The sequence below is a fragment of the Patiria miniata genome, unplaced genomic scaffold (genome assembly GCF_015706575.1).
Source record: "Patiria miniata isolate m_02_andy unplaced genomic scaffold, ASM1570657v1 HiC_scaffold_29, whole genome shotgun sequence".
Lineage (NCBI taxonomy): Eukaryota > Metazoa > Echinodermata > Asteroidea > Valvatida > Asterinidae > Patiria > Patiria miniata.
The window spans coordinates 3429489-3452866 of record NW_024037068.1 but is presented as its reverse complement, the minus strand read 5'-3'; the positions used below and the strand labels follow the sequence as shown (position 1 = coordinate 3452866).

The 23378-nt window shown below is 42.2% G+C and overlaps 1 pseudogene; it reads right to left on the bottom strand.

Moving 5' to 3' along the window:
* LOC119735530 overlaps window positions 1-17332 on the bottom strand; it is a 43381-nt pseudogene extending 26049 nt beyond the window's left edge.
* Window positions 17333-23378: the final 6046 nt, after the last annotated feature.

Genomic DNA, 23378 nt, shown 5'->3' with positions numbered 1-23378 from the left:
TAAGTGGGCTTTCTAAATATGTAAACTTAATTGAATATAAAACTTGATTTTGGTAATTATTCTGTGGTCGATGAGAGGGACATTTTTTTTGGGACACGCTGTATTATCTCACCCCTCCAACATGCACTATTACACTAGAAGTAATAATTTACAATGAAAAATTAAAACACATAATACACGTTGGAAATAAAATCGCCAAGTCACAATATAAATCCATTCCTTGCTAAGTTTCACTCCCAGGGTCTACTCTTGTCTGGAGATTGAAACAAAACCCTGGGAACGAGGTTATGTAGATGAATGTGACCTCTGACCTGCCAAGATGTCCGCCTCGTCCATGAAGTGTGTGGTGAGCACCATGATCCGTCCCTGGCGCTGGTTTTTCAAGAGATTCCACAGCTGCCGGCGAGAGTACGGGTCCATGCCGCTACTCGGCTCGTCAAGAAACAGAATCTTGAATAGGAAAATGAGCAAAATAGTGACAAACAGTCCACGTGATGAACTGTCACTTTAAAGGATCTTGAAACTTGGTACATGTATAAACATACACTCTTGTTTTACTATACTCCTGAGGACAATGCTTTGTGTTTTCCTTTGTCCCTGTAATATAACACTCTTCCATAGGCTAAGCACACAAACCTACTACAGAGGACCGTTTTGAACAAAAGACCCAACTCCAGAGGCCTGAAAGGATCTGTTGTTCTCCCTTTGTGTGTCTGTCCTCGGGGGTTATGTAGAACAAGTACATTCCATGCAGGTATAACAATGAGAATTTGCTGGTTTCAATGGGCCAGGTTAATAGGGTAATAAATGTGTGCTTGTCTGGTTTCAAACACAATATTTAAGACTGGTTTGGAGTCTGGACGCCGAAGGTCATTATCAGGATACAGACTCCAAACCGGTCTTAAACATGGTGTTTAATACTGGCCAAGCACATATTTATTCCCATTCATAAATGCCTTTTCGGTCAAACAGTCATAACAAGTCAAAATTGTAAATTCCCAACAATTTTAATCAACAAGTTTACGTCATGTTTGTTAAACACCCCTCTAGCTATACTATGGCATGTGCCTCTCACGAGTAGGCGTAAACAACTCCTTAAATGGAGATTGGTGCTCGGGTTGAGCGAACTGCGCGATGTGGCACAGAACACAGCTGTGCCAGTGTAGTGTGAATTTAGGACTATGAAATACGAACTCATTGGTAGTATTGCGCATGCCTAATGAGGATTGTGAACGTTCAACCAATAAAACGGTAAAAGGGACCAGATTTCATCGAGTCAAAATTTCATTTGACACTGGAAAAGTGTTTAGGACCAGCCAGCCGGCGTTTTATCAATCATTTCAGACCGGCCCTGTGATGGGCTCTTGACCAATAGGAATGGGTAAACTGTCTTAAGTATTTATGAATGCTGGTTCATACTTCACGCAAAAGCGAATTCAAAATAAATTTGACATCAAGAAACACTCTCTGCAAAATTCATTGGCCTGGAAATGTGTTAAACTTTTGCAAATTCACAACTTGCCGTAACATCATAAATTCATGTTTGTATTCGTATTGGTGGCGACATCAACACCCTTAAGAGTGCGCGCATGCATTCCGCACGATAGAGCAATACTTCCCTGATCTTAGAAAGCCCAGCGAATTTTCAAAAACTGTGCAATGACAACTCAATGCATTGGTGGTTGTTACGGACCTAGTCATGACATCGCCATGTATGCCACTTTTCGTTTCCCCTTTCAGTTACTCTGCCTCTGTGTTCAAAATAGGGCCCTATTTGCATTTTTAAGGACTGCATTACAGAAATTACATTGCTTTATGGCCCTTTAATGGATTTATTTCATTTACCTTTGGGTCACCGATGAGCGCTAGACCGACGCAGAGTTTGCGTTTTTGCCCTCCGCTGAGATCCTTGGACTTGGTGTTTGCTGACTCTTCCAACATGGTCAATTGCAAGATTTTTGTCACCTGATCAAGACACAATACATTTTTCACTTTTTTTTTGGTTACAGTTATGGGAATGATTCAGTCATGAAGAACGTGGCTAATGACTCGGGAAGACCGCTGGCCTTTGTTGCTAATGTTTGCCAATGTTGGTGGCAATCAGTCGGTTCCATCGGTGCATCCAGGGGGGTGCGGAGGGGGTGCAGTGACAGAAATTGTCTCAAATAAGGCCATTTTTCACTTGCGAGGGCCCTTCCATCCCCCGTGGCACAGCCTCAGCCACCCCCCCCCCCCCATGACTCGGACTCGTCCTCGACCCAATTGACTCGCGACCCAATTGACTCATGACCCAGACTCAGCATTGACCCAATTGACTCAAGATTTTAACTCGGCTTTGACCAAATTGACTCACAACTCGGACTTTTCCTAGACCCAATTACTCACGACCCAGACTCAGCATTGACCCAATTGCCTCAAGATTCTGACTCGGCTTTGACCAAATTGACTCACAACTCAGACTTTTCCTCGACCCAATTGACTCACGACCCAGACTCAGCACTGACCCACTTGATTCAAGATTCTGACTCGGCTTTGACCCCATTGACTTACGTCTCGGACTCGACCTCAACCCAATTGACTCCAGCCCAGACTCAGCCTTGACCCAATTGACTCAAGACTCAAATTTGGCTTCGACCCAGTTGAATCACAACTAGGACTCGTACTCAACCCAAATGAATCGGGACTTGGACTTGTCCTAGACCCAATTGACCCAAGACTCGACTTGGCTTTGAACCAAGTGACTTGGGACACGGACCTGACCCAATTGACTTACAACTCGAACTAGGCCTTGACCCAACTGATTCAACAGACTCAGACTTAGCGTTAAACACACCCGACACACCACCTGGACTCATACTCCAACCCAGTGACTCAAAGACTCAAACTTGACCTAGAACCATGTGACTCCAGGCTTGACTCAAGTGACTCAACTAAAACTCTGAGAGAATGTGCCACTCGTTTCAAAAACAGCAGAAGCTTTCGCGAGGACTCAGGACAATACCCAAACAAAGACCACTCAAGGATTATTACCTCAGCATCTTGAAGCTCGGAATGGACCCCCTGTCACATCTAACAGACCACTTGGACTAAAACTCGAACCAAGTGACTCAAAGACTCAAACTCGACCTAGAACCAAGTGACTCCAGGCTTGACTCAAGTGACTCGACTAAAAATCTGAGAGAATGTGCCACTCGTTTCCAAAACAGCGGAAGCTTTTTGGAGGGCTAGGGACAATACCAAAACAAAGACCACTCAAGGATTATTACCTCAGCATCCAGACGCTCGGGAGGGACCCCCTTCATTCCGGCGTAGACCGTGAGTTGTTCCTTCGCAGACAGCGCCTCGATGATCGTGTTGTCCTGGGGACACACCCCCATCATGGACCGGATCTTCTGCATCTGGATGGGATCCCGGATGCTGTAGCCACAGATGGTGGCCTGGCCGCTGTCGGCCGTTATCAGGCCAGTCAGGGTGTTGATCAGAGTGGTCTTACCGGCCCCGTTGTGGCCCAACAGGCAGGTGATCTGGCCCTCGTAGACGTCCAGGCTCATTCCTGTCAACAACCATGGGACAATAAACATTTAGATACCTTTTTGGAATCAGAAATATTGCAGCGACGTAGCTTTCGATGTCATTACGACATCTTTTTTCAGCGAGGTGAATCAAACCACTCCGGTCATTTTGGATGATCACAAACCAGCAGGTTGTTGAAGATGGCTGGCTGGTCATTTGTAGATGGCTGGCAGGTCATATTCAGCGTCTTTGTTAAGGGATGGCTTTTGTGTTCTGATTTCAATTGCTTCGCTTATCTTCCTTTTCCAGAACTGGTCCTCCCTGGTAATGACCTGGACATTTTCCAAGCTTGAGTGTTGACCATAGGACAATCGAACCAAACTTGAGAGATGTACAGTCTGCGATCTGAGTTGATTCACGAATGGATGACTTGTGATTGACTTGTGATAACTTGTGATCCATCAGAAATACCTTGAGCACAGCACCAGTTTTCAGGTGACCTTTAATCTATCATTTTTCACAACTAAGGGGGTACTCATGCAAAAAGTCTACAGATTGGAGTCCCCTAACATGGCGCAGTTCAACGCTTCCCTCAACTTTCCTCATGCAGTGTTGCCAAACCTCTTTGTCAAAAGCTTCAAATTCATTCAGTTTAATACTGGTACTGGTCAGTGTCATGAAATTTAGTCCGAAATTCACAAACAGTTGCATCTGGAAAATGGGCACAAATTTGGCCGAGTGTTCCCTAACATGGCGGACTTGAACATATCTCGTACTCTCCCACGTCAACATTTACAAATTTTGTTAAAAAGTTGATAAATTCTGATAAATCGTTATTGTCTCCACTCGCATACCCAACTGCAAAGTTGTCAGAAAATTGTTTTCTTATTTTAGGGAGCATTTTAAAAGGGTGCACTGTGCACTTCCAAACAAAATTGAAAAATCACTCCCAAATAGAATTTCTCTGGAACTTTGCAGCTGGTACATAAACTCATGTTTTATTAACAGGAATGTTAACCCTAACCCTGTTAATCCAACAGGATCCAACTATATCATATACCCGATGGAGCCTGTTGGATTGAGCAGTAAACCCCTTGTGTACATTCCTGATGCAAAATGTTGGATTCAGCAGGCAACTGAACCACATTATAATGCCAAGTTGGACTCCGTTGGATTCAGCAGACAACTGAAAATAAGGCACAGTGGATTGAGCAGAAAACTCCGGTTGGACTCTGTTGGATTTAGCAGGGTAGTCCCGAGGAACTACTAGGGGGTTAGGGTTAAATTAAGCAAGGGAATAGAAATAAAAAACCAAATTGCGCCACGTAAGGGGCCATACCACGTTAGGGGCTGCGCCACGTAAGGGCACATCAACAATACATTTTTTGGGGGGGGGGGTTTTAATATTTTTTTTTGGAGGGGGGCCTAATTTTTACCTTTGACAGCGAGAACATCAGGCTTCTTCCTGCCTCCTTTGAACGTCTTAGACAGATTGTGGATCCTGCAACAATACAAAAGTACATTTAACATTTCTTGCAGAGAAAAAAGTGAAAGAAGTACATACAGATCAAAAAATTGTGCATATATCTTCCCTGATTTCTCAAAATGCATAACATCAACTGAGCTGAAATTTCAAAAAAAGTTATGCAACTTCATTTAAGATTTTCACTATTTTGTGTTGCCTCAAACACATAAAAAAATCATAAAGGCAAATAACCCCATGTACCTTTAAATGTTCTTAAAAAAACAAAAGACTCAGATCTTGTCTGAATCAACTCTTTTACAGCTGCCCAAAAGAGAAAGTCTTCGGTTTCTGGTATGGAGCTTGCCCCAAAAGTGGTGCGGCGACGAGGGCTTTTTTTGTTTGCCCCAACTTTTTTTTTCTTCAAATGTTGGCTGATGTTGCAGATGACACTTTGATCCCCTTAAAACTCTCAAAAATATACATCAGTAGGGCCATCAGGCTTGAGAATTCTGCACCCACTTATGATTTTGACGGACGGATTTTGGGAAAGTTTGGATAGTCAAGACAAAAATCACAGAAAACGGTAACGTCAGACCATACAGCGACATCGACATCGTGCATGAGCTGCCAGGCTGGTCATTAGTCTGCTCCCTTACATATTGCACTAATTAAAAAGCATTTACAGGTTTCAGATACACGACCATCGCTCCCTCAGTCTGGCTTCCAGACACACAATTACAAAATTACAAAGCTGTCTGCAAATGGTGCCCGACTAAATTTAGTGCAAAATATATGGGAGCCCAGAGAGGCCACATAAAGCTTATACTCGATCGTAACCCCATCTAAAAACACGTTAAAATGCAGCAGCAGGATTCCAATCAAACCAGTGAGTTTGGCGGTTTTGAGACATCATCTTACATTGAGAAAAAACCTTTGTAATTTTGCCAATGTGCATTGGTATGGCGACGCACGCTATCAGAAACCAGAGACTTAAGATTATGACTCAACTTTGACCCAATTGATTCATGACTCGTCCTCGATCCAACTGACACATGACCCGGACTCAGCCTTGACCCAATTGACTTAAGATTTTGACTCAACTTTGACCCAATTGATTCACGACTCGGACTGGTCCTCAACCCAACTGACACATGACCCGGACTCAGCCTTGACCCCATTGACTTAAGATTATGACTCGGCTTTGACCCAACTGACTCACGACTCGGACTCGTCCTCAACCTAATTGACTCACGAACCAGACTCAGCCTTGACCCAATTGACTCAAGATTATGACTCGGCTTTGACCCATTTGATTCATGACTCGTCCTCGTCTCCAACCCAAATGACTCGTGACTTGGACTTGTCCACTCAACTGACTCACGACAGGACTTTTTATGGACTTATCTACATGAATTCATGAATTTCCTACCTAATGCCAGCCCTGTCCTTCATCTCTTGGTGCACCTTTTCCACATCCGGGAGGTCTTCCACATCCTCGAGATCAAGCAGCCCTTCGACATCAGCCTGACCTCCACTAGAACTGCTGCCCCAGTAAGAAGGCATGCAGCAGAACCATAGCGGCTTACGCTGGCCGTAGGTCCCTGGAAGTCAAATGTCAAACAAACCACACTCTGCCATGAGATATGCTGCCTCCAGATAAAATAGTAGTAAGTAAAGTCTGTCACGAGCCAATGTGGCCCATCAGGCCGGCGTTTATCTCCGGTTTCAGTAGCGTGAAACGACTGAGAATATTCCTATTCCCCCTGGATGGGATCCTAATCCATCGCAGGTTATGCCCCAGTTAATACCGGTGCCCATTTATACTCCTGGGTAGAGAGAGGCAAATGGGGGTGAAGTGGCTTGCCCAAGGCCACACTCCCTCCCCGCAGATAAAATAAATTGTAAACACTCGAGGTCGAGCAGTGGTCATGCTCCGGCCATTCCAAAATGCCGCACTGAAAGTGACAGATATCTAGCAAATTAGCGCTCCCCTCATTCACAAGAGTTTGTAAAGTAATACTTTTTACCCATGAGCCTCATTTTATGTTTAAGATGTCATTTAAGACGTTATTTTACTGTGTTTTGACTTCCCGGACGCGCGGCGGAATCGGCCAATGACGTACTCCAATTTGATCATGGATATTTATGGTGTGAAGTTAAAAAAATATATATTACCTGGTATCACGTTGTCAAAGTAGAAGGCCAAGAGCAGGTATAGCACACAGTCTATGGCCAGCATGGCGACATATGGTGGGAAACCATCCACGACAATGTTATCGAATTGGATGCCAGGCCCTCCCTCATCCAAAAGGATAGCCTGAAGAGGAAAGACGATGCGTACACCATTGTAACATAATCCAGCTCATAATTCAAAATACATTAAAGGTATCAACTAAACACACCTGATCCATAGGGCTAACACAACAGACGTCATATACTTGTCATACACGCAAACTTGAATCCTCGATCCTGATTGGTCAATCTATTATTATTATTATTATTATTATTATTATTTATTCGGCATTAAAAACACAAACAACAAACATTCACATATAGAGAAAACCAAAAACCAAGGAAACAAAAACGAACATGACGAAAGCAAGGGGCATATGCCCGGAATTAAAAAAGTTTACCTAAAAACTGTGGCCCGAAGGCATTCAATTCCAATACCTCTGGCTACACAAAGAATATATATAAATCTATAAAAATGTGTTAACAAAAAAACATATATTAAAAATGGCAGAGGTATAATGTTAAAAAGTTATCGTCCCCTAAAATTAACATCAAAATACCACGCATCAAAATACCAATATTGCAACAACAGGTTATTGCAAGGACCACTCTGCACTGTGCGATCCTGTTTAATATGCTAAGATACTTGTGTTTTCACCAGCATTTGTACGTAGCGAGATAACAGCTGAAAAGTTACCACGGCATGCAATGTGGAATCTTAAAGGTACAGTCCATCATTTGTAATTTGTGCACATTGTTCGATTGAAGCAACAAACGTGCTCAAAATCTAAAGAAGGGTGCTGAACAACTAACCTGATGAAGTTTCAGCTCAGCTTCAGCTGTTTATTTTGAGAAAAACAACATTGGCCTGAATTCAGCATCCGAGACACGTTCTCACTGAGCCAATGTCGCGCAATGTCGCACACTGATACGATGAATTAAAGCAACCGCACACACGTGTCAACGCTTGCGCGCGCTTCGCCAAATAAAAAAACGAACTACTAATGGAAATTTCCAAAGGTGCTTCTTAAGACGCACCGTTGGAAAGGCCTTCTTTCGTTGATTTCTTCAAAATGACAGCATGTCAGAAAGGATAATTTCACAGGGAATTTAGTACCCTTACTATCTTATAACTAAGTATGTTTTTTCAACAATAATTACGTCAGTTACTTTTTGGATAGCTGCTAATGATGGACTGTAGCTTTAACCGTGTATCAAGTCTGCATGAAGATAAAACTTGTTATCCCACTCGCGCTTGCGGAACGCAAACAATGTAGCGCGTCTGCGTTCCATCTGCCACTCTGGGCTTGCGGCAGACGCGTTACATTACTCTCCGTTCCGCTCGCACTCCGGGGACAAGTACACAGACCTGATCAATGGCCAGAGCAAACGCTATTGGCGAGAAAAACGACAGCAGCCACTTGAAGACAGTGTCTATGCCTGAAATCAGACCGAGCGGGATGTAGACCAACGACAGAGCCAGCGTGAACAACGTCCCCAGCGCTCCGGCCACGGTCGCCTTGTTGAAGAAGGGCGTCAGCATGAATGACAGACCAATAACTGGAACAACATTTGGAGAAGAGATTGTGCGTTAGCAGGGCCGGGGTATTGGGAAGTTTTCTTAGTTTTAGGGAAATTAGGACCGAGTTGTCGGGACTTTCCAATGTCCGCAAGGTGTGTACTTGCTCTCCACGATAACTATCGCTCAGCAGGTGTGTTTGCATGTTTGGCATCTCTCTAGGTAGTCCGAGCACGGACTGAAAAGAGCGGATTATTGCGGACGGCCATTAAAAGTTAGCGTCCATCATTTGCAATTTGTGCATTATGTTCGTTTGAAGCAACAAAAGTGCTCAAAATCTAAAGAAGGGTGCTGAACAACTAACCTGATGAAGTTTCAGCTCAGTGAATGCTGTGTACTTTGAGAAAAACAACATTCTAGGATCTCGTTTCAAATCAAAAGTTGCTGAGTCACGTTTTGAATTGGGCCTGAATTCAGCGTCCCAGACACGTTCTCACTGAGCCGATTGCGGCTATGCGATGTTGGGCACTGAACTGACAAATTATAGCAACCAAGCGCATGTATACTAAACAAGTGTCCCCTTAAATGCTCAAGAGAATACATGAAGCCCCTTAGCTAATATTATTTGCCCATTTTTTTTTTAAAATTGGTTACATCATGTACATGTGTTTTCTCTTTAATTTCTTTATACTTACTTGTCATGCCGTAAAGGAACATGATGAGAAATATAATGAGGAAGTTTCCGTTGGAGACGTTCTGAATAGCGTATTTGCTGAGAAGGGTAACCACCAACGCAACCACCACCATGATAACGCAGTAGGTAATGAACCATGCAAGCCTGCAAGGTAAAAGAAATAGAAAAAAAAGATGCACTGTCCATTCTATTTGTCAAGTTTTGACCTGAAAAAAAAAATCTAAATTGCTAATTTTCTAGCAAATATAAGTTATTTACTTTAAAGGGGCACTAGGTCCTGAAATCCCCGAAAATGTTATGTTTTGGATTGTTTACTTAGCCTATTTCAAACATCTGGTTGAAAGGAAACCAACCTAATGTCTTACCGTTCCCGAGAAAAGACAAAAAAAACCGCTTGTTTACATCGGACATGACGGAGTACGAATACATTTTTCGTGTCGTTCTCATGTACGCTGTACACGTTGTGTGTCTCGGGAACAGTGCAAAAAATTGTGGTTTCTTCAACGTCCGCAAAAGGCGAACACTTTACGCGTATGAATGAAATCACAACTAGCATCCAAACAGCTCGAATTTATGGGGTCGCAAAAGTGGACCCTGAAATTCGTTCTCGCATGCATAATACAGGAATAACACAAAAACGCCCAGTTTTGAAAGGATAGTTGTTTGGATGTTTATATCCTACTTTTAAAAGCTTTTTCCGATTATCATCATCTCGTTCAAAGCGCGTTTTGTAGCCCAATTGGGCTGTTCCAGGACCCAGTGTCCCCTTAAATGAGTTTCAAATCAACCTCAAAGGGAAATTGACTAGTTGCATTATAATTTGTTTAAGTTGAACAAAGATATTGACTGGAGGGGGTTCGAACCTGCGACCTTGGGATTGCCATTCCAGCGCTCTAACAACTGAGTTAACAAGCCCTACACTGGAAGTTCCTAGTGTTGTAGTCAAGCACTTTTTTCCCAATAACCGAGTACTGCCGATTACTTAGGTAACCGAGTACGAGTACAAGTACGAGCACCTATACTTCCGAGTGCAAGCACAGGTCTTATGACATTTTTAACAGCAGGAGGGTTAGACACAACATCAGAGTAGGTTTTTTCTCTGTTAAAATCATTTACAATTTCAGTCTCAAAATGAGGCTTAAGTTTCAATGCTTATTGGAAATTCCTTTCTAAGAAGTCAATACGGGCGATTAACAATGCAGTGCGCCACCAAGAGTTTTGCCATGGAGAGTCCATTTTTCAAGTTTACGGTAGTCTAGGGGGTAGACGTTGTTATTGTTTGATACGCGATAACCCGCCGCCGCGAGAGGGCGCTATCACGACCAACCAATATCATCCACAAACCCGTCAGAACAATGTCTAGGCGATTTCCTAAAATCTTCCCCCGGATCAATGGGGGAAAATAGTGCGCATGCGCGACTTCTGCAGGCAATTACTGTCCATTTTCAGTCCCACACATACTACACACAACCAATAGGACTTGGAATAGACGTTGTTTTGACGGGTTCATGGGTGATATTAGTTGGTCAGTTGGTGATAGCGCCCTCTCGCGGCAGCGGGTTATCGCATATCAAACTATAACAACTTCTAGCCCCTAGACTAAGTTTACGGTCGACAAAACATGGCCCATTTGAATGAGTGTCAGTAGACAACTTGTGCTTATTTGTTATGGATTGGGGCATAGCGTTCTACCTCCTTACAAAAACCTGCATATTGATAAAAAGAAAAGAAAAGGGCAAACATATACTCGAATCATACGCTTACGAAACTAATGACCGGAAAAACTAACTATTTCCAATGTCCTGCACTGCGAATTTGTCCACCATTTCCCACAATGCACTGGGAAAAATTAACTCTCCGTGGCAAACTCTTGGTGGCGCACTGCATTGTGAATTGCCCGAATTAAATGCAGAACTGAACTCACCAGAAGGGGCCACTAGACATTCCCATCATCAGCATAGTCTCTTTGATCTTCTTCTCTTTCTCGTAGACGATGGAGGACAGCAGCGTGGCGACAAAAATGGAGTACATCAGCACATAGTAGATGGTGGAGAAGAGGCGAGGGAATGCCGAGGCTTGGACGAAACGATCCTTGGGGAACATCCGGACAGAGACCTCCGGCAGGGGGAGGGACTGATTGGTCTGCATCTGTGACACACATGTAAGGGCAATTATCTAAAGGCCCTGTCAGACTGCCTGCGATCATGCGCTCTCACTGCGTCCTTGAAAAATGGCTGGGGCGCAACAACAACTACTAGATCGCAGCGACAACTACATAGGTCGCCAGATGGGCGCCACAGGTCTTAATAGTCTCCGATGAGCACCAAAGTTTTTGAACATGCTGAAAAACAATTGGAGCACCTCTGCACTCTGGCAGGGCGCCGTAATGACGCATCTGGGGCACTGTGCGAGCGTGAATCGTGCGACATATACGTGGCATTGACACAGACTAGGCGCAAGGCAGTCGGTGTGGTCTCCATGGGAAAGTAACTCGATTTGCGATGAACTTGTAGAACAAATTTGAAACTGGACTGCAGATTGACCGTTTTGTCGTGAGAGCGTGACGCGAGCTACAAGGACGTATCAACAGTGAGCAGAGCGCAGTGACAGCGCAGCAGCAGCGACTAAATCGAGTAGTTGGGCTTGAAAGGGGCACACAGCTAGAGAGCGAATTGAGCGCATCGTAAGTGCAGGATGAGCGCAGGACGAGCCTGGACAAAATAATGGTCTGATGGACAAAATAATGGTCTGATGCAAAATTCATGTGAACCCTAAAACTATGATGAAATACAAATAAAACTTACTGAGGAGACAACATTCTGTAGTACAGTTTGCAGAACTGCGAAGCCAGAAAACAGATATCCGTTGGCAGGACAGTTGTAGTTGACCAGTCCAGGAGGCTCTCCGTAGGATGCACGGCATGAAGCTGTTGGATGAAAATAGCAATCCAAAGAGAGGTCGAGACTTTTCTCAAAGTAAGGAATTCCCTCCGCGCACACATCCCTCACAATGTATGACTTAAAGGAAGCATCCTTCATTTGTAATTTGTGCGTTATGTTCATTTGAAGCATAAAAAGTGCTCAAAATCTAAAGAAGGGTGCTGAACAACTAACCTGAAGAACTTTCAGCTCAGTGAATGCTGTATATTCCTAGAAACCATAATTCTAGGATCTCGATTTCAAATCAAAAGTTGCCGAGTTTTTTTAATTGGGCCTGAATTCAGCATCCGAGACACGTTTTCACCGAGCTGATTGCAGCTACGCGATGTCGTGCACTGTAATGATGCGTCTTTAGACGCATCGTTGGAAAGGCCTTCTTTCATTGATTTCTTCAAAATGACAGTATGCCATAAAGAATACTTTCACAGGGAGTTTAGTTCCTTAGTATCTTTCAACCAAGTATGTTTGTCAACAATAATTGCGTCAGTTACTAGATGTTTGTATTTGGATAGCTGCAAATGATGGACTGTAGCTTGAAGGTAGGCAGGCTTTGCAGATTGGCAAGCCCTTAGACCGCTGAAGTTTGCAGATGGTCTGCAGACTTTGTTTTGAAGCTTCGACCTTACACGTACCTTGTGAAGCAAACCGAGAGTCGCTGCCAGTGGGCGGCATCTGCTCAAACGGCATGCGTATAGCCACCTCGAGGTTCTGCGGGAAATCCGCGCCGAAGACGACACCGATGGTGAACGGAGGCGTCCCCTGCGTCTGGTAAGCAGCCGCCATGCTCGCCTCGTCAGCGAAGGACACAAACTGCGATGGCGCATCATCGCCGAGGGCACTCTTGATCCTGTCCATCACCTCCAGGGTGTCGGTGTTGTTGGGCGTGAACGCCCAGGGCTTGGAGGCGTTCGGCTTAAACATTTGCACGCTGCCGTTGGCGTCCAGCATTGGGTAGTTTTGGAAATTGTTGTAGGGGACGGCTTCGTAGATCCGCGGCTTGTTGGTCAGATTGACGATGGCGATGGTGGCGACGATCAAAATGGGTACGAAAAATTCCTTTGATGGTAGGCGAAGGGGGGAGGAGGAAGTCAAGATTAAATGTTGCTAATGACGTCCCTCATCTGGGATCTGAAGCACATAATCTTTTGGACTTGGCAACAAAATTTTGAACAAGGACAGAAGCAGGACCGAAGCTGCCAACACTAGCGAACATTATGCAAATATTGAATGCTTCGAGTGGTGTAGTAAAACTAGCCTCCCGAGGTGATCCATGGACCATTCTATTTTCCCGAGGTGAAGCCGAGGGAAAATAGAATGGTCCATGGATCACCGAGGGAGGCTAGTTTTACTTCACCACGAGATAAAGCATTCAATATTTGTTTTATAACACTTCACCCACAGATTCTGCTTGATTTTAATATTTTACATTATTTAAATCTGAACACAGTTGAAATAAACTTCAATTTCAATACAAAATTGGTGGAAAATGTATTTCTCTCTTAAAAACTAACCCTTCACGAAATGTTTGAACCCAAGTCTGCGGCGCGCTCTCTTTGGAATAATACGCGCTACGCACAACGCGCACACCAGCAGGCATTTGCACACAAATACCGCGCCGTGGAAATAGTACTTTGGTTGCTAATGTTATAGTACTTTGGTTGCTATGCGCATAATACTTTTGGCCGTGCACAGAAAGATAGCAAAATTAGAAGTAACATGTGACTCGCTCTCAGCCAATCAAGACACAGAATCTGTGGGTGAGGTGTTATAATATGTTACATATCATGCTTCAATCAGGCCTAGGCAAACATACATTCTGTGCAAAGTTGTCCTTTTAGTCAAAATCAATCAAGTGACTGTTTTCAATAGTTAAGAGCTCTCAGCCTACGATACATAAAGCAGAATGACTGGCTATGACTGTTTATGTAACTTGATACAGCTATGCTTTGACTGTCGACTGTAGGTGACTGATAAGCAAGAACATACCCAAACAACTTAAGCACGCCACAACGGTTAAAAAAACGTCACGGCAAAAATCGTCTGCATCGGATACGCGAAAGCGTATGCGTGGTTCGCACAGAGCAAAAGGAAATGCTCATTTACTGATTTTTTTCGGTTTTTTTTTGGTGCATCAGCTTCAAGAACGCACCTCCATAGAATACAAACACATGCTAATAACCGTACAAAAGCCGTACAAAATTTCGAGTTTTCCATAGGTTTGTGCACAAACATGGATGCGCCCAGCAGGCATCACTTTGTACATGTACATGTACATCGAGTCAGCACTTTTGTCTCTATGATTCAACCCCACTTTAAATTTCTTACCTGAAATAACATCTGGCCTGATCGGATCTTAATCAAGAAGTTCCGATAGAGGAGATAATAGGTCTGACGCCAGAATGACGCTGCCATGATGGTACTTTGTATCGGCGACTCTATTTATATGTATCACTTCTGGGGAAAAAAAAAAATAGGACAGAAAATGTCAATCCAGTCATCACCAACTGTCAAAAAAGTCTGTTGCCATTAATTTCATTTTTTTTCCCTTAACATTTTAATCTGGCATGGGAGATGTGACCAACAACTTGATATAATCACTCAGATTTATGGTCAAACGCTTCCAGTACACAGCTGCAGAAAGATTGATGATCAGATTTTTTTAAAGCTATGGTTTCCGTGCAGAAGTACTGCCCCTCAGCGGTTCCAACTGTTAAATGGAACATCCGAATGCATAGCCGACAACGCCCAATGTTCACATGAAGATGCCATAGGCTTGAGCACACTCAGAATAACATTAGTTATGCCTGCACTTTAATTGTGCCATATGCGCAGAAATCAGTGTGTGCATGCATCCAAGAGCTCTCATTAGTAGTACCGTACATGTACATGTACACATACAAAGTCTAGCACAATGTGCACTACCACATGTCATATGTGGGTCATTCCACCGGGTTGGGGAACAATATGTGTGACATATGACCATATTATGAAAAGCATGAATGCCTTGCTAGCAGTTGCTCTACATAATGTCTGTTGTTGGGTGTTTCTGTTTGTGACTACTGCAGAAAGTTTGAAATCATTTCAAAGCATTTTGCCAAAAATATGAGCAAAAAATGTCATTTTGGATGTGACATTGACACCGTGTCAATGTTACGTCCAAATATGACATTTGTACCTTTTTTTATAATTTCTGCGAAACATTACCCAAATTCACTTTGCGTACTTCTTACTATACATGCAACACAATAAGAAAAGCTTTTGTTATGGTAGTCAGGCATCAAATGGAGCAGAAATGATAGCTTGGTTGTGTGGACGTAACATCTACACGGCGTAAAACCCAAATGTCACACTTCCATTGAGTGATTTTTACACCGTTACATCCACACTTGAGGTATTGTTTCTGCTATATTTGAACCCTGACTATACCAAAACAAAAGCTTTTCTTGGTGCTTAGGTGTCCAGTTGTAAATATGCAATGTCAGTTTGGGTAATATTTTACATACGTGTAAAAAATGGCAAAAAAAGAATATTTGGATGTAACATTGACACGGTGTCAATGTTACGTCCGAATTAATACATTTTTGCTCATATTTTGTCAAAGTACTTTCTAATGATTTCAAACTTTCTCAAGTATTGAAACACCCTAAGACACATATTATGTTGAGCAATTGTTTAGAATGCATTGATACTTTTAATAATATACATGTAACCAAATATATGGATGTAACATGCACTGTTTCCCAACCCGGTGGAATGACCCATGTCCAAACAGTCCAATCTAAAGTGTACTTTCCAATGTGATGTTCTCATTCGAGATTAAAAGCAAACAGCTCCATGGTGATACCATACATATGTACTGGTACTAGCACGTTTGCTTATGGTGTTCATGTAAATTGTAGATTTTTCTATTGTTCCTCTTCCCATTTCCTTTGTTTATACCTTAACTTTTTGGCAACAGCTCTCATTGGTTTTGTACACGTATTCCTACCGAGGAGTCCTCAATTTGGTTTGGTTCATCGATAATGTTGCATGTGTGTTTCCTCGATTTTCACCATAAACAAACGCTCCAATGCACACAGTGTGCCAGATTGCATGCAACGATCAACTACGGTACAATTACATACAAAGTACATACAATTTCATGAGTTTAAACATGTACCTGTACTACATGTATTTATTTTGCAGTCATGTATTTATTTTGTAGATTATATTTCTAAGTTTTGCACTTTTCAGCGAGTGCAAGAATCCTAAACATCAATCTGAAAATACAGATTCCAGTTGAGTTTTGTAGTTTACTCTTCAATGATAAAGTTACATGTGGAGTATATCATTTGTCAAAAGTGCTCAAAATCTAAAGAAGGGTACTTAACAACTAGCTGATTAAGATTTAGCTCAGTGAATGCTGTATATTCCGAGAAACCAATATTCTAGGATCTCAATTTCCATTCACACGTTGCTGAGCCATGTTTTGAATTGCGCACCCAAAATCAGCGTCTGCGACACGTTCTCATTCAGCGAATTGCAGCTATACATGTAAAAACAAGGTCACACACTGAACTGACAAATTAAAGCAGTTGCGTGCATGTGTGCATGCATGCTTGCACGCACCCATTCACGGCTTTGCCAAATTAAAAAATGCATCTTTGGACACGACCTTCTTTTACTGCTTTCTTCACAATGACAGCATTCCAGAAAAGAATTCAACAATAATTTCATCAGTCGATTTTTGGATAACTGCAAATAATATACTCTACCTTTAAAAGATGAAGTTGAACTGAAATATGTGTAATAATTACTCCGAGGTGCTGCTGGAATCCACTTTCAGCTAAGAATGTTTTGTTGACCATATTCCGTCCTTTTTATACACAACCAAGACTAGTTGGTCATACTATGGTGGAAAATTCCACTTTCCAGTATCTCTTTCATGGAACGCTGTCATTATAATAGGCACGTGCATTCGTATCATGGGACAAGGATTGTACAAGGACGCACAGTGATGATGAGTCACCATGGTGCATTGTAAGTACTGCACCTACATGTACATGTGGGATATTACATAACAAGTCTTTGTGCTTTATATGTACACGAAGCTAGACTGCAATGTTTACCTACTGGGATTGTCAACATTTACATTTTGTTTGGAATAACTACAGTAATGTAGAATTAATCACTAATAGGGCGGTCAATTTTTGAAATAGTTTTTTTAGTATTTGATTATTCGAAACCGCACCCGACTACAAAACTCGCCGATCAAGTTTTACACACAAACGTTGATCAAAAGTTGCATACAAAGTGCGTCAGTTAAAATTTGCATGCGGCGATGGATATGTTGGGCCACCCTATCTTGACAGCCCCTACCCTAATTTTTTTTTTATGGGAAAAATGGGAGGAAAAAAAACACTCCAAACCATAAATTTCTACCTTTTACCCTTGATTACATGCAGACGCCTCCATATGATCGTACACAAAAAATAACATGTACGTATAAAACTGTCCAGGGACTTTACCCACTTAAGAATGGGACCAATTAAATTGACAAGAAAGTTACAGTTGACAAAAAAAGTGGCATATGACAACAAAAATGCAACTTTACAATTAAAATGACACCACAGTCGTGTGTGCAGGAATATTATATAACTGGTAAAAAGCTATTCTAGTATTTGGTTGCAGATGATCTAATATTCGGGAGAGTCTTCTGATCATATGTTCACCCTACAGAAGTAAGATACTACACTGACAGACTTGTTTATGGGATTCTAGTGCATGCATGGGCGTCAATCTGGGGGGGGGGGGGGGACAGGGGGACATGTCCCCCCCCCCCAACTTTTTGAAGGGTGGGGGACACAATATCAAATGTCCCCCCCCCCAGATTTTTAAACTCGTGCCTCATTTACAGGGCCCATATTACTGTATGTACTACAATGTATCTTTTGCTAAGAAAATATTGGTTAAAGTGGTCAGAAATTGCCTCAGATCGCACTACAGAGCATTTAGAATCTAATTTTTTTCGGGGCACTAAAGCGGGCCCCGAACCCCACGCCTTTAGCTGACAATATAATAGCTTATTCAATGACTTCAACCTCGAAAATGATGTTTAAATCATTATCTTTTGCTCAGAAAATATTGGTTAAAGTGGTCAGAAATTGCCTCAGATCACACCACATGAGCATCTAGAATCCGAATTTTTTCGGGGCCCTTAAGCGGGCCCCGAACCCCACGCTGTAAGGGCTTCGCACTTCACGCTTGCATTATTTCTGATCAAGGTATGTCCCCCCCCCCCCCCCCCCCCCACTTTTGAGAAGCGATTGACGCCCCTGGGTGCATGGTTTAGGAATCAACCAGCCATATGCAGTGTTTTGGTAAAGAATAGGAAGAAATTTGGTAGATAAACAAGTATACGTGTCTTATCTTCAAAACACCCCAAAAATAAACTTGCATGTGATTGATGTTAAACACACTCTTATCAATCATAAATAACAGCTTATCGATCATATTAACGGATAGGGTAGATCATTTGTTATTTGTGATATTTTTTTTCGTTGGAGGCAACAAAAGTGCTCAAAATAAAAGACGGGTGCATAACAACTAGGCCCCTATTATAGTTTTAGCTCTGTGAACGCTGTATATTCTGAGAAAACAATATTCTAGGATCTCAATTTCAATTCAAAAGTAATTGCCCCAAGTCATGTTTTGAATTGCAAGCCCGAAATCAGCGTCCGGAACACATTCTCATTTTAGCCGATTGCAGCTACGCGATGTCACGCTCCGAACCAACTTATCATAGCAATGCCGCGCGTGCGTGTCGTGTCAACGCTTGCACGCAACAGGGCTTCGCCGTATTAAAAACGAGCAACAAACGGAAATTTTCAAAAATGTATCTTTAGACGCATCTTTGTCCATGACCATCTTTTGTTTTCTTCTTCAGAATGACAGCATGCCTAAAAGAATAATTGCACAGGGAGTTTAGTGCCATTACTACCGGTATCTTTAACCCTAACAGAACTCAACCCAATGGAATGTTTTGTTGGAATCTGTCAGGATGGGTACAGCACCCCGAAACTGACAGTCTTTTACATTGGGTTGGCACACCTCCAGAATCAAAGTCAGAAATAAGGTCCCAAACGGTGTTGGAATTTGCCAGGATGGGTACATGTATATGGTTCCTAGTAAATCATGCTAGGGAGTTAGACCAAGTATGCTTTTCAACAATAATTTCATTAGTTACTTTTTGACAAGCTGCAAATGATATACAATGTAGCCTACTAATCTGGTCTTTAAAAATATAAAGTTGAATTGAAATATGTGTAGCTTAGAGATGCTGCTGAAATCCACTTTCAGCTAAAATTGCTTGATGACAATTCCAATCATCCACAGAGGAAGGAACACAAAACCTTTTTTTTATACACAACCGGGACTAATTGGTCATACTCTGGTGGAAAATTTCAGTCCGCCTTTCATGGAATGCTGCCATTGTAACATATTCATATGGGCCAAGGTCAGCAAATGATTCATGTGCATTTCCTAACCATGCCCCAATATGAATATGTTACAATGGCAGCATTCCATGAAAGGGAGACTATAATTTTAGCCAAAATATCAAGTTACAACAAAATCCCTGCCCTTTTTTGTTTTTAGATATTACATAAACAAACAATACATTAACACTCCAAATAAAAGATTGCTTAAATTTCAACTCCTTTTTTTCCCGTAAATTTAAAAGTTGAGACTTCTCAATGAGATACCAAGCGTGAAAATCAACCCAGGTTTAGTCACTGAATAACTTTACAAATTTTAAATTGTTTCTGGCCACTTTTGGTGCTAAAATAGCCGTGTTAACATTGAGGTTTCTGCCGGAAATGACATCGCACATAAACTCATGAATTTGGAAATTTGCATTCAGCATAAAAACCAAAACAGGCACCAAAATACCATTGAAAATGGCAAAACGAAATTGAAAATGAGATTAAATGGGACACAAAGGTGCCTTTTCAAAGATTGCATTAAAAATTTTAAAACACGGGCCCTTTAATGCATTTATCCTCTTTTTTATGAGATGATGAGAAGCAAACTACTTTGTACTTACCCAACAAATAAACAAAAATTCTTTGAAGTACATGTACTTGAAAAATAAATTACTAAGTACCAAGGTTGGGTAACAAGGACAGGAAAATGTCAGTTTTTGGAAATTTACAGATTGGCCCACATGCAAATTTTAAAGATATAGTCCATCGTTTGTAATTTGTGCATTTTGTTCGTTTGAAGCAACAAAAATGCTCAAAATCTAAAGAAGGGTACTGAGCAACTAACCTGATGAAGTTTCAGCTCAGCTTCAGCTGTATATTCCGAGAAAAACAGCATTCTAGGATCTCAATTTCAAATCAAAAGTTGCTGAATCATGTTTTGAATTGTTTTGAGTTGCAGCTATACGCGATGTCGCTCACAGATCCGACGAATTATAGCAACTGCGCACGCCTGTGCGTCGTGCCAATGCTTGCGCGCGCTGCACCGAATTACAAAACAAACTACTAATTTAAATTGTCCTACGGTGCGTCTTAAGACGCACTGTTGGAAAGGCCTTCTTTCGTTGATTACTTCAAAATGATAGCTTGCCAGAAAAATTAATTTCACAGGGAGTTTAGTCCACTTACTGTCTTTCAACCAAGTATGTTTTTCAACAATAATATGCCAGTTACTTTTTCGGATGGCTGCAAATGAGGGACTATAGCTTTAAAATGCCTCCACAAATACCCTCCACATTGTCCTTTTCATATTGAACAATTCACTGTGCCAATTTAATTCAAACTAACATAACAAATTTTGAAGAGTTGTGTCAAAAACTACAACCATGACAATTTCGTGTTACAATGTACCGATAGACAGGCACTATTAATTATATACTCGCAATGTATGTTTACTGAAGTTGGTTCAAAGGTCAAGTGGGATTTCGAGTCCTGCCCTTAAGAACACAATAAGAAAAGGTTTGCTTTTTCCATAAAAAGCTTTTCAGGCTCATCGTGGCAACAACTAGTATTGTGTAAATATCAGGGTGTGGTTGTACTCGATATTTCCACTTTTCAATTTTGCAATTTTAGAACGGTAAAGAAGGGAGAGTTGGGAAAGACCACTTTGAGTGACATTCAAATGCATAATTACCGATGACGCCTGACGCTGACACGCAAAGACGCTCTGGCTTTGTGCACATAAAACAAGTCATGCGTAATTCTTGCTATACATGTCCGATTCCAAACCGGAATGCGAACGCTGTGTGTGCCGACCACGGGGCTCTCGAATGTTGTAAATAAAGCAGTCCTTCTGATTTGAAAATCACAGGCGTGTGGAAAAAGGCATACCTGGATTTTTCTAGGTGTGTGATTTTTCTAGGCGTGTGATTTTGCTAGGCGTGTGATTTTTGTAGGCGTGTGATTTTTCTATTATAAGATGGAATTTTTTTGCGTCGGGGTGATATAAATCAAATTAGGTTTTGCCCTTCACCGACGTTTGAACACTGTATACTCAGTGCGTTACCTCCCGAGTGAAAGTTTGAAAAAATCACTCGGGTGGGACTCGAACCCACGACCTCCTGCTACATCAGATTCGCACCAGCCAACCGATCCCGTTAGCTCGGTGGTCGAGTGGTAAGACATCTGCACTAGAAAGCAGGAGGTCGTGGGTTCGAGTCCCACCCGAGTGATTTTTTCAAACTTTCACTCGGGAGGTAACGCACTGAGTATACAGTGTTCAAACGTCGGTGAAGGGCAAAACCTAATTTGATTTATATCACCCCGACGCAAAATTCCATCTTATAATAGTTTATGCGGTACCCGCTGCTATGTACATCAGATTCGCACCAGCCAACCGATCCCGTTAGCTCGGTGGTCGAGTGGTAAGACATCTGCACTAGAAAGCAGGAGGTCGTGGGTTCGAGTCCCACCCGAGTGATTTTTTCAAACTTTCACTCGGGAGGTAACGCACTGAGTATACAGTGTTCAAACGTCGGTGAAGGGCAAAACCTAATTTGATTTATATCACCCCGACGCAAAATTCCATCTTATAATAGTTTATGCGGTACCCGCTGCTATGTACATCAGATTCGCACCAGCCAACCGATCCCGTTAGCTCGGTGGTCGAGTGGTAAGACATCTGCACTAGAAAGCAGGAGGTCGTGGGTTCGAGTCCCACCCGAGTGATTTTTTCAAACTTTCACTCGGGAGGTAACGCACTGAGTATACAGTGTTCAAACGTCGGTGAAGGGCAAAACCTAATTTGATTTATATCACCCCGACGCAAAATTCCATCTTATAATAGTTTATGCGGTACCCGCTGCTATGTACATCAGATTCGCACCAGCCAACCGATCCCGTTAGCTCGGTGGTCGAGTGGTAAGACATCTGCACTAGAAAGCAGGAGGTCGTGGGTTCGAGTCCCACCCGAGTGATTTTTTCAAACTTTCACTCGGGAGGTAACGCACTGAGTATAGTGTTCAAACGTCGGTGAAGGGCAAAACCTAATTTGATTTTTCTAGGCGCGTGATTTTTCTAGTTGCGTGATTTTTTTGAGGTGTGTGATTCTGTGGTGCAAGCGGCGACTAAACAATCTGGTTTTTTTTTTTTAAATTTCATCTGGTTTATACAGTAAAAGCTATTTTCTCTTCACCGACATTTTTTTCTCACAATTTGTACAATTATTCAAGTATAATTATGCCATAAATGTATGCCGAGGTGTGTGGTGCAGAGGGATTCAGGCGTGCAATTACTCGCACTTTTCGAGAAGCTTTTTGGTGTGTGATGGCGTGGGGGTGCCATGGCACACCTCAAATCAGAAGGACTAAAAAAAAATAAGTGTGCAAAAACTCCATAGGGTTAAGGGGCGTGGCTAACTATCCAACGTTGATAGGTCAATTATTATTAAAGACAAAATGAACCTGGTATTCCGCTCCATTTGCACGGCGCACTGATTTTACGCATGCTTTAAGTCTAACTTCACTGGTCCCCATGTATATGGTGCTCCGATAGACGT